Source organism: Apis florea, unplaced genomic scaffold (genome assembly GCF_048593485.1).
Source record: "Apis florea isolate Af1SG1 unplaced genomic scaffold, ASM4859348v1 contig_2495_pilon, whole genome shotgun sequence".
In the NCBI taxonomy this organism is placed as follows: Eukaryota; Metazoa; Arthropoda; class Insecta; order Hymenoptera; family Apidae; genus Apis; species Apis florea.
The window spans coordinates 761,963-773,105 of record NW_028256595.1 but is presented as its reverse complement, the minus strand read 5'-3'; the positions used below and the strand labels follow the sequence as shown (position 1 = coordinate 773,105).

The following is an 11,143-nucleotide window of genomic DNA, read 5'->3' as shown; positions in this document are numbered from 1 at the left end:
TGCGTAGGCTAATTACAATTTGTAACAATAGTTTAATAGTTTCGAAAATATTTTCAGTCTTAGACGATTATCCTAACGTAACTTCGCGAAGGAAAACTAATTTCTCACGATTGTTTATATGTTCGAATTGTATCTCTTTTACTAATATACGCAGCGGTGTGGTGTCAGGACTGTCAACAAAGCGTCTAAAGTGGGGATAGGCGGTCCTAGCGAACGACCCCTCTTGCCTCTGTGCCTTCTCGTGAGACTTCTTTCCACCAGTGAACAGTACTTAGCTAGCGTGTACGTCGCGCGTATCGTAGGATCGGCGCTCTCCACCGACGGCATAAGCTACCAAATCACCGTGACCGTACTACGTGTGTACGTAGCATATACCTCTGTGTAGACCCGGTGTTTGCGACCGCGCATCCGCGAGGGAGTAAATCCCTAGGATAACTAGGTGTTACGGAAGCGAAGGAAAGGTGGGGAGGAGTTAGAGCGGTTTGGTGATTCTTTAAAACGCCTGGCGTGGCTCGCTGCGTGCTAAACTCGACGGTCTGGTGGTAAATCCTGTGCTGTGTAACCGGTCTCAGAGATTAGGGAAGGGGGAGAGGGGGGATCTCAGATTTATAATAGTTACCGGTGTTTTCCCTCCAACCCTTGTTATTCGTATTATACAAACGAATTCCACTTATCGGTGTTACGCTTCCCTCGCTTCGGTCTCGGGAGGATCGGTTTTCGAGCAAGTGGTACGCGAGACAGGAGGGGGGAGGGATAGTAATTGCCATCGAATATGTTTACCAGCAGATTCCGGGGAAAGGATCGTCGAATGGAAGACGCAACAGGTAGGCTTAAAAGAAGTTTAACGCGGCATTCGAGGGGATTGGAAATTAACGAGTGGTGTTGGCCCGGATGCAATCGCGATTAACTCGAATAATTTCCGCGTCTCGTCTCGCGTATCTCTCAACAATTTCACGGTGTGTCGCGTAATAAACTCTCGATCGTTAGATTAGCTCGGTTACGCCTTTGTTTAACCGCCTATTCCTGTATAGAGTTTAAAGCGAGCGAGACTTATGAGACCGAGAAAGTCCATGGACGCGCGCGCACCCGTGTGTGTCTATCTTTTGACCGCGGATACGGGGGGCCGAGGGGAAAGGTAGAGGAAGAAACGTAGACTAGTCGATGCGACGATCCTGTGGGAGTACTTGAACCGTGATCACGTTGTTAAGCTTTCCATATCCTACCTCCATCTTCCTTTTCTCTACCTTCTCTATTTGCCCTCTATAGCAAGCTTACCGGCCAGCTGCGAAAGTCTCTGCTCGACCGATCCACCAACGTTCTACGTTTTCTCCTTTACACTCGCGTAAAAAAATATTAAGATAAAAAAAAAAAAGAATCCAATATTTCGCGCGAAAAGTGATATATTATCGTTAACGTATTTCGATACATATTTTTCGCGAAAAGAAGAAAAAAATCGATCGAATACGAAGTTTTCGACAAAAATGTGATCGGGATGTAGGAAAAAATCGAATCGCGGAAATTTTTCCAAAATTTTTCACCCAACGGTTTAAACCTTCGAACGTTGTTTCGTTCGTATCCTGGAAAATGCATTTGCATTCGTATTATAACGCGGGGCGGCGCGATAGGAGAGCGGGACGTTTTCGAATTACGTAACCAAATCTGAGGTACGAGGACGGTGAAAACGCGGACGTGTTTTGGCCAACGCGTGATCGCACCCTATTCCCAACGCGGTATCGCGACGCGCTTGTTTGCGTGGTAACCATCCCTCTAAGCGCTCGTCGACCAAATTAATCAGCCACGACGGTAATCGATGTTCGACGAGATATTCGAGATGGAAGACGTAAATTAAATTAAGGGAGAGATAGATAGAGAAAGAGTAATGATCCACAACGTGTTTCTTCGTAACGATCGTTTTCTTTTCGAAAGAGAAAGAGAGAGAGAATGGTAATTCGAAGTTTGGAAGGATCGATTTCGGATGGAAGGAGAGAGGAGAGCAAGAGGAGATTGGCTATTTCGAAACGGTGACGTATGTGTCGTGGCCGAATACTCGATCGAGATCGAAGAGAGAGAGAGAGAGAGAGAGAGAGTATCGCGCGTGGTACACAGATCGAAAGGGAGCGATACCATTATCGGGAGGATGCTCGCAGCTCGTTAAGGATGATTCAAGATAATATTGGTCGACTGACCATTCTACTAAACGTTTACAGCTCGTCGAGCATTCACCGTGTCTCCCGATCTCGTCTAATGGCCGCTACGTGCTGGCTGGCAAGGATCTTCCGGCCGGGATGCGGCCGATAGCCGGCGCGCGCTGCGTATTCCAGCTTTACACAGTCGGCTCGTCGTCCATCCTGTCTCGTCGCCCGCGTATATATAGCGGAGATAGCAGAGATTAGTCTCCCGAGAGAAAATTAGCCTGGAGTTAACAGTCCCCGACAAAAATTGATCGTTGGCTCTTCTCGATGATTCGAATCGATTTGATCGAGATTATCGAGGTTTACTCGAGAAGAGGGTTTTGAGAATTGAGATCGTTAATTGGAAACGCCATTGGTTTCGCCCATGCAATACAATACAATGTGACCGATTCCCATCGTATCGAGCATATTGTTAATATCGATTTTAATAGCGTTCGTTATATTGAACGTCGTCGTGTGGCTCGATTATATTATTCAAACATTTAATTAGCCGTTCGATTTACTCAGCAATAACAACAGGGAACAGCCGAAGAAAATTAAACGAGCGGAGAAATGAAACGCCGTATCGCCTATCCGTTTTCGATATACTATATGTGTATGTACTATAGTATAATATAACTATATATATAAATATCGAATATCGGCAATTTCGTGACACACGATTCGTGCAAATTAAACATCTGAACTTTGACTCGTGATCACGGATCGTTTCGAAAATAATCTCGATATTATATTCCTTCCGTATCGTGTCACGCGTCGAATTGACAAAAATCAAAAAAAGTATCCTTCGCATCGCGCACGTGGAGGGGGTCGATCACGCGTCATAACGGACGATGCGGGTCAGTGGAGAGAGTGGTGGGGGGAGGATGATCGCAGTTTGCGCCGCTTAATAATAATAATAACGGCGCGGTGGACGCGTGTAGCCGCGAGTCGGGGGGGACGACGAGCGGGCCATGCCGAGTTGCACGCAAACGCGTGCGACGGAATGCGATTTACGCGGCTGTGCATCGACGACGGATATATATATATATATATATATATATATCCGTGATCGATCTCTATGCCTAGGCTCGTCGCGATAATGGCGCAATATTCGGCGCCACTTCCCTCGCCGCCTTGCTATTCGCTCCCTCAACGATGAGAAAAATCGAATCTATTCCCTTTGTAACACGGTGTGAATGTTTTACAACGGATAACGTAAAATCATTCGATTTCTTCGCGTGTCTGAATTATTTGAATTCTTGTGGGGCGTCGCTTTGCTGTTTTCATTTTCTTTGGCTACTAATTTCTTAATGAATCGAACGATCAATCTCGTTTTTTAAAATCAAATTCATCGAGTTAATAATTTTATTTTCGAAATTTTCATTTTTTTTTTTTTTCTTTTTTAGGGCTTTCAAGGTTTACGAAACTGTATTACTTTTATTATACTCCCACGATCTGAAACTAACGTTGGAGGGATTTAAGATTGAATATCTTACATTTTAAAGTATAAGTTTGGATCTTATTGATTGGATTTAACGAAATCTAGCATAGTGGTTCGAGCAATGTAAGAAGAAAATATATTTTCAAATTTATGAAAAATAATTTTTCCAATGTATAATATGTTAAAACTTTTATACATTAAAATTTTAAATTCTCTTTTTAAACGTTTACAGATTAAACAAAGTACGCGTATGTAGGCAGAGAGTAGCAAGGTAATAAAATGTAATCGATATGTGATCGGTCACATTTCAATAATCGAGAAATATTCTGTATTTAAATTTATTAAGAAGCGTTTAAATTTCAATTTTACAACGTATGATGTGACATGTCAAAATATCTATTTTAATTTAAATCGTCATAAATTGTCAATAAGTTTTTTTTTTTTTTTTTTGTAAATTAAGCTTAAAGTTAAGTAATTACTTCGTGTTAAAAATTCAAAAATACGATGATTTGTCAATGATTTTTTATACGTTTCACTAACAGTTTCATATATGAAAAGTAGAAACTTTCTATTTTTTTTTACCGCCATATTTTATTCACAAAACTTTGCAAAGTTATATCATAACAAGCAATAATAATGCTTTTCTCATTTTATAATTTTCAGTTTCATTGTTTTTATCGTTATTTTATTCAATTATATTACTGTTTAAATCCATATCTCATCAGCAAACAGAGATTTTTAATAAGCATTTTTCCCTCAACATTTGTTTCTTTAAAATACCATTTCCAATTCTCGAGATCCAGTTTATCGTACGTTAAATTCGAAATGCTTTCTAATTGCCTGCTTTCGCTACATCTGCAGATATTTTTCACGGTTACTTAAGGTTCTGATCTGAGAGTAACCAATGACTCGAGGATCGTCACGTTTTGCATTTTTTTTTCTTTTCCTTATAATAGAATAGATTCGACATTTTTATTTAAATTATTCCTTTTCCATTTCATTTTAAATCATACGTTTTATTTTCCCATATATTTTTATATATATCGATTACATCATATTTTCTTTTTTATTTTACATTAATCAAACGCAATGTTAATTCTTTTGTCTTACATCTGGTTGTTCTTTTCAACTTAAATTATAATAAAAACCAGTGTCCAGCTTTCCAAAAAATTAAACCTCCGTATACAAAGCTCGAGAAAAATAATAATTTTCTTGCCCACCACCGAGTCTCGGCCCCTTTCGAGCGCGAAACGTGAAATTTTCAAGCGGGGGAAGACGCGAGTTTGACCTCGCGAGATCAATGGTTTTGGTGGGGTGGAGGGAAAATTGAGAGCGAGATAATTAGGGCGGGCGCGTGGCCAGTAAGCCAAATCCCGGAACGGACGGACCTTGGCCGGGCCCGTGATTCCACGCCGCCGCACGCGAATCCGAGAAAACCGGATTAACCAACACGCGTGCCGCCATCTGCCGCCGTTTCTGTCGCTCGCCTCCCCCCACTCTGTCGACCGATACGAACGTTGCGTTTCATAAGCCGTTGTAAAGTAGTTGGCTGGAAGTGAGCGATCGAAATGCGTGCTACACGGCAGGTTGAGGCGGTGGCACGCGAATGAAACCAATGCAATTTGTAACTCGTGGACACGTGCGCGTTCCTCCTCCCGGAAGGGACACGAAGGGAGAAGAAATAATTAATGGGATCCTCTTTCGTTGCTGTTCGTAGCCCGCGTCTCGTTAAACAGCGGTCGGTCGGACGCTGTTCAAAATTACAACGGAATTTAGGTTAGAGAGGGGAGAATTGTTCGAAGGAAGCGGACTTTTCGATGGAAAAACGGTTCCGACGCAGAGTGGATGAATTTTTGCAATGTGCAGTGCCTCTGTCTTCGAACGATTAAAAAGAAAAATCTATTGGAATCGATTCCTCGCTTTGAGAATATGGCACAGCGATTGAACATAGTACAGACTCGATATTTCGAGGCAGGCTCGAGTGGCAGGGAGCTGAAATTCAAGAAGAAGAGGAAGAAGGGAGAAGCTTAATCCAAGGGAGTTGGTTGAACTCCAGTTCGGGGGGATTAAGAAGGGCCCTCCCCGAAACGCATTCAATTAAACGTTTTAATTTTGAAAGGACACGGCTCGAAACGAGGTTAAAAATGTCGTTGGCGTCCGCAAGGGGCAAGACAGTGGTCAGAGGAGTGTAATTCCTGCGGGTGGATAAAAGCGTATGAATTTTTCATGGGGAGCGTTAAACGTTCCGCTCGTGCGGTCGACCCCCCCCCCCTCTCTCCTCCCCCCTCGCTCGCGTAATTTCAGCGAGCCGCATTTGCGTGAAACTGTAGCTTACCTAAGGCGGGGAGGAGGGGGGGGGGAGGAAGGACTTACCTCGAGAACCGTTATCTTCCGTTTCCGCGTGATTCAGTCGCAACGAGAATCCCAGATGTTCGTGCATTTGCATTAAAATGCCTCTAACCGCCTCCCCCCCCCCCGACCTTCTTTCGATTCTCTCAAACCCGTTCCCACCTGGGTTTCGAGATCCCTCGACTTCCGTTCACCTCGTTAAAAAACAAAGAAACGTGTTTATCGCGAATTTCGAACGATCTCGATAATCGTTTAACGCCACTTTCGATTCGACCGCTTTTGAAATGATTTTGAAATAAGACCGATTGCAAAAATTTTCACTTTCACGCGTCGCGAACAATCGGTCGGGTTTTCGAATATCGGAAAAGGGAAGGGGAACGGGGAAAAACGGGTGTCCCCGTTTCCGTTGATCGATCCGGAATCGTTAAATCGGCAATTTTGCCCCGATCTACCTGTCCCTGCACGGTGTATATTCTCCCCCGATTTCCGTGTATAAACGGAACACAACTATTTCACCGTCGTGTCCCAGGGATGGGATAGGAAACGAGAACGAGGGAGGGACGAATGTATTCGTATTATCCTCATTGTTGCCGGTCGCCGTGTATCGCGTTCGTGCCATTTTCCCATCGGTTACGTACGTATTCATACCCTAGATTATTTCATTCCGGTGGTCGGAATCGAGTCGACTTTTCGATGGAGAGAAAAAAAAAAAAAAAAAAAAGAAAAAATCAGGGATCGATCCTTTGTTTTCGATTTTTTAAAGCTTTGGCTTTATCGAGATAAAAGCGATTCGAAAATTCTCTGGATCATTTTTCAACAACGCGTGCAAAGAATCCTTGGTTGGTTCGAATCGTTGGTTCTCTTGTTTGGTACTTTTTAAAGCGCGCGACGCGAAGAAAAGTGATTCCGGGAAGAGTTGATCACCGATGAAAAAAGAAAACGAAACTTCACGAGAAGAACGAAAGAAAAGGAAGGGGAGAACTAATAGCAGTCAAACGATTAAAACTAACGATCCCGTTGCGCCCCTAGGTCACAACTCGCCAAGATTAACTGCGGAATGACGACTGATCCGACCAAATGAAAACACGGGAGGAATCGTGAGATCCCCCACCACCACCACCACCCGTCCTCTCCTTCTCTTAATCAGCCTTTTCTATTAATCCCTTTTCTCTCGCCGAATCGTCTTTCTCGGAAAATCGTTCATTGAATTAAGTAAGGGTGATCCTCCCCCCCTTTCCGATTCCTACTTTTCGAGGAACGAAATTAGTTCTCTTCCATTGTTGTTACGCGATAGCATTAATCGATCACGGTAAGCTATATGTGAAACGCGATTGAACGGATTTTGCCGCATATCGCGGAACAAAGGAAGGATTTTCCACGGGATACTGCGACGTAGCATTTGCCAACTAAATACCGCTAAATCAAAGAGCTCGGTATTCTCATTTTTTCGGGAAAAGAATTCTTTCGATATAGTGTGTGTATATATATATATTAGGTTGTTCAGAAAGTAATTTCCTTTTTTTCACACGAGCGTCGCTCGTGTCGAACGTTTATTCACAGCCAACTTCGTTCTAAACCGTGCTGTTATTTGTTCGAGAGTTGGCATTTCACGGTTTATTTATAAGAAAAATTCGTTTGATTCTGTTGTACAGTTGTGTTTTTCGTGCGCGATAACAGAGATGCGAGATCAAAAGAAGCATTTTCGACATATTTTACTTTTTACTTATTACCGAAAAGAACGCTGTTCAAGCAAGAGAAAAATTACGCGAAGTGTATTAACGGTACGTCGGTGTCAAAACTGGTTTTCCAAAATTTCGTTCCGATTTCGACATTAAAGACGCGCCACGTTCCGTTCTAAAAGCCGATGAAGAAATAAAAACACGGATCGAAGCAAATACGACGCGAGAAATTGTTACGAGATCGAATTCGACTGTTCGTGATGATCGCATGAAACGACTTGGTGTTTCGTTCTCGTGAAAAAAAACGAAATTACCTTCCAAACAACCCGATATTTCAACGGATTTTAACATCGTCCCTGGAAATAATGCCGAGAGAATTCTTTTTTTTTTGTCGACGATTGTTCCGACGATTTTCAACGACGAATCGGAATTTTAATTACGCTCTTCTCGGCTCGACGATATCTCTTCACGTGTTTCCAACGTGTCCGCGGCAAGAATCTCGCGCGAACGTTCGAGCTTTGCATTATTCGGAACGGATTCGATGAGGAAGGCTGATAATATCGTATTCCACGTGGCGCGTTCGTGCGAGGTTTCGTGACGGGGAAGAGATGAGAAAAAGTAATTTTTCGCGACGAATTATTCTCTATTAACCGTAAGCCACCCATCCCCCTCCTGTGTACCCTCGTTCCCTTTTATTAAATTTCCCGGGAATGCAATTCGAGCCGAAACAACTGGCTTCTCTTTTATGCATAACTCGCTACCTGTTTCCGCGCACAATACCGAATAATAATATACCGTCGCGACCATTCTTTTCACCATGCATTGCCCGCATATACATATATATATATTTATACACATACACATACACACACACACACATACCTATCTTACGAGGAGAATCCCAGGGGAAACGTGTTCTCTCGGCTTATTGGCTACCTCCATTCGGTCCGTATTAAAGCGGAGGAAGAGGAGAAGAGAGGTTTTGTCGCGGGTGTATAACCGATTGGCGAGGTCGCCGGCGAAAGGCAAGCGAAGCAGGGAGACGGACGATCCATCGGAAGGAAGGAACACCGCGTGACGGGACCGTTACAAATCATAGCTCGCCATTTCTTTTCGTTTTCTTCTCTCTCCCCCCCTCTTTTGTCTTGGAAGTCGCTGAGACAAAAAACGAAGAGATCGAGATCGAGAGAGAGAGAGAGGACAATAGCCTCGAGTTCCATCTCCAGTGAGCAGCATTTTTCGATTCGTCGCATAATTCATTTTTTCTCTCCCCCCTCCCTGCTCGGTCGCTCTTTCTTTTTTACCCATCACGGTTGGGTGGTTTTTTTTTTCTCTCTCTCTCTCTCCTTCGAGTGCACAAGACTCCAGGACACTCTGTATTGAGGTGGGCTGGTTTTCGAAGTATTGATTCAATTCGAGGGCGGCAAACGGTCGAATGGGTGGGTGCGAATGGTCGGTACGAGATCGGTGAAAATTCTTCCCCCTTGTTTCATCGGCACTCGAACGAATCTTTGACCCCCTTTCTTCTCGAGATTAATCGGTCGATAAATCTTCCCTCCATCCTTCTTTTTCGCCAAAAATTTTTTATCACGCCCTCGCCGAGTGAAAAGTCGAGTTTCCTATAAACAGTTTCCCGCTGATTCATCGTATTAATTTTCATCCGCTTATTTATATTTTGGTCGCTCGTTAACGAATCGCGAGCTTCGCCATAAAAACCATCTCCCCCCGTTCCATCCATTCATCCGTCCAAATTTTTCGACGCGAGTTCGTAGATTCTTCCCTTCTCATAAATTTTTCGAATAATCCCTCTCCGTTTCAACGAGCAACGCCATCCAGCGGCCGAGATATATTGTCGTTGCTATACACTCGTCCCACACCTTGCTCCCGCAAACTCGATCCTCTCTGCGAATCTTTCTCCGAATATCGAACGATCGAGGAAATCGATCTTCGAATTTTTCTCACCTCGAAGAGGAGAAAGAAAAAAAGAAAGAAAGAAAGAAAGAAGGGAGAAAAGGTTTAATCAACGTCGCAAGTTTCGATGTTAATGTTAGATGGCGCGCGTTACGCGAGTTCTCTTTAACCTCGCGGAGGGGATTTGAAACTTGGGGCCGGGATTTCATTCCGGCTTGGATTTTACGCCGCGATTATTTAATTTTAATCCCCCCGTCCAATTGAACGCGATTCAATTATCTCAATTAGGATTATTTCGCGAGTTTACAACGAATAAGCTGCGCGAAGTATTAACTTGTTTCACGGATATATATTATGTGCAAGTATTTTCTTTTTTTTTTCTTTTTAAATTCAAAATTTTATTCTATAAATGTCGGATAGATATCTGGTTCAATTCTTTACGCGTCTGGATGGTCAGATTTTCGTTGACCAATTCCTCTCGTCGAATTTTCTCGATGCACAATTAAAATTTCCGGTTTTAAATCTTTGGTACGACTTTTTCCACGTTCTCTCTCAGTGGCGCGCAAACTATTTCAGTAGGTTGTACGGCCGATTTCCTAAACTGGAATGCAAAAAGTAAGCGGCGACGCGAACGACGCTTCTCGCACGCCATATCGCTTGAAACTGTCACAGGACTGGAAACTGTTAGAGCGCTCGTCACGGCTCTTCTTAAAAACGAAAGGACGCTTTTTCAGATGGCGCCACTTTACCAACGGCAAAGTAATTCGAATTCAGTCGGAAGTTATGATCGTAGAAAAGAAGGAACTTATTTGCACACGTGATATATATACTTTTACGAAAATTGACAAGGGGGACGTAATCAAACAACAGCAAAGAATCCTTTTTCGTTTTGTGGATCGTTGTTTCGTAAGTTTACGAGAAATCTTTCGTCGCATCGAGAAAAAAAAAAATTCCATTTTTTTTCGGGAAAAATCAGCGAGGAGAGACGTTAAACTCGGTGGTTCGACCGATGATCGTGAATTACGTTCGTTCCGATTTTTGACGGCGCGAAACGTCGCTTCGGCCGTCTGCCAATGAAACCTTTTCGCTCCAACTTCTCCAACTTTCCGATTTTAATCCTTACACGTATTATATCGTGCCACCACGAATTTGCCATCGTCCGTAATTTATAGGGCGTGAAACGTAACGGTTGAAAAGGCCATTTGCCCTCGATTTCATTCCCTTCGAATCGAGGTAAAGAAGAGATGAAAAATCGAAACCGAGAAAACCAAGCGAAATATACGACGGTGACGATAATACGAGTGATTCTCGAATTACGCGGATCGTTCCGATTTTATCCCGAACTGGAGAGAAGAAGAGACGAGTCGTCACGAATAGAATCCTTCACTTTTTTTAAACGGATCGGATTTTTTTTGGAAAAAATTGGATTCGATCGACACCCGCGGCGAGAACGAATCGACGATACGGAAGTGTGCGATAACAATCGTTGGCAGATTTGTATCGATCGTTCGAGTATCGGGCGAAAGAGTGCGAAAAAAAAAAAGAAAGAAAGAAAGAAAGAAACGCCGAAAGGAATCAGAATTTTAACG

At 43.2% G+C, this 11,143-nt stretch overlaps 1 protein-coding gene across 2 annotated transcripts in view; it reads left to right on the top strand.

The window, feature by feature from the left end:
• Positions 1-330: 330 nt before the first annotated feature.
• Positions 331-11,143, top strand: part of LOC100864730 (LHFPL tetraspan subfamily member 6 protein) — a 32,076-nt gene continuing 21,263 nt past the window's right edge. The window contains exon 1 of one of the 2 annotated variants that reach the window (XM_086906818.1): positions 331-542. The gene's annotated coding sequence lies outside the window, so the exon portion shown is untranslated. Of the gene's footprint in view, positions 543-5,639; positions 5,656-11,143 lie in introns of those variants that run through there. The other variant, XM_086906817.1, reaches the window with a different exon arrangement.